General features: G+C 25.9%; 1 long non-coding RNA gene across 1 annotated transcript; it reads left to right on the forward strand.

The window, feature by feature from the left end:
• Positions 1-358: 358 nt before the first annotated feature.
• LOC136088929 (uncharacterized) lies at positions 359-958 on the forward strand. The gene is made up of 2 exons (XR_010642649.1): positions 359-461; positions 560-958. It is a non-coding gene; the product is annotated as an uncharacterized LOC136088929 (long non-coding RNA).
• The last annotated feature ends 234 nt before the right edge of the window (positions 959-1,192 follow it).

Raw genomic sequence — 1,192 nt, forward strand, 5'->3', positions numbered from 1 at the left:
AAATAAGTTAGTTTTGTATAAAACAATGCTAAAAAAATAAATTAAAAAAAAAAACATAATAAATTTACTGATTTTTTCAAAAACCACGGTAGGTGCTTCTTCACGGTAGGGGGTGCCATGACCCTACAATTTAAAAAAATTACTTGTTTTATAGCATTAGATAATTGATAATAACAGACAGGCTTAAAATCCAAGCTTCAAAAAAAATTTAATAATTGATAGTTTAAAACTGCCCTGTCAAAAAAATTAAATAGGTTTTTCGTTAATTACATTTAAATCTATCTGAAGCACTTTTAGATCTTTTCTACTGGTCAATCGAGTTTTCATGACTCATTATTTACAAAAACTAACGACTTTTGAATAATGCTAAAAATATTTACTTCAAGTTAACTTTCTTGTGCTTTATTGAAAAATAGTTTATTATACCTTGTAAAATAGTTTATTTGAAATACTTGTTTTTGGTATTTTACTAATAATTTTTATATTTGTTTTATTTATAATTACAGTTTGTTAATGGGAATGTATTATGCGTATTTACATATTTATTATATATTTATAGCATCGTACATCACACACACTCGCACGCGATTGATATAAACTATTTTAACAATATTATAACAATAAGGTAGATATATTTAAGCAAACAGCAAATCATGAGTAAAGTACCTAAATCAATTGTGCCAGACTTTGAAAAACGATATGACCATAACACATCAACAACCAAACATGCAGTGCAACATGTTATCAATATTGTGCAGCAAAGTAATAAAGAAAAATGTTACTACGTTAGTGTTCTTTATGTCTAAATACAAACAAAAAAGTTATACTTTAAAATGTTATTCTTGATTTTAATTATTTAAATTATTCTTAATCACTGTTATAAAGGTTTCTTATTAGTTTTTATAGAAATCAAACATGAAATTGTAAATTTTAATAATTTGATGTAGTGCAAATGAAACTGTGTTTTTGTTTCTTTACTTTGAATGTAAAAGCACATTTAAGAAAATACGTTGATTATGAAAATTTAGTTTTGAGGACCTTTTTTTTTTTTTCAAAGGCCAGTCGGTACTTTTTAAGGATTCACTCCCAACCCCCACCCCACCCCACTCATTTAATACATAGAATCACGTCTGACAGAGACTGGTTATATGCTTTTAAGAAAACTAATGTTTTTCTGTAAAAAAAAGTTTGA

The sequence above is a fragment of the Hydra vulgaris genome, chromosome 12 (genome assembly GCF_038396675.1).
Source record: "Hydra vulgaris chromosome 12, alternate assembly HydraT2T_AEP".
Taxonomy (NCBI): Eukaryota; Metazoa; Cnidaria; class Hydrozoa; order Anthoathecata; family Hydridae; genus Hydra; species Hydra vulgaris.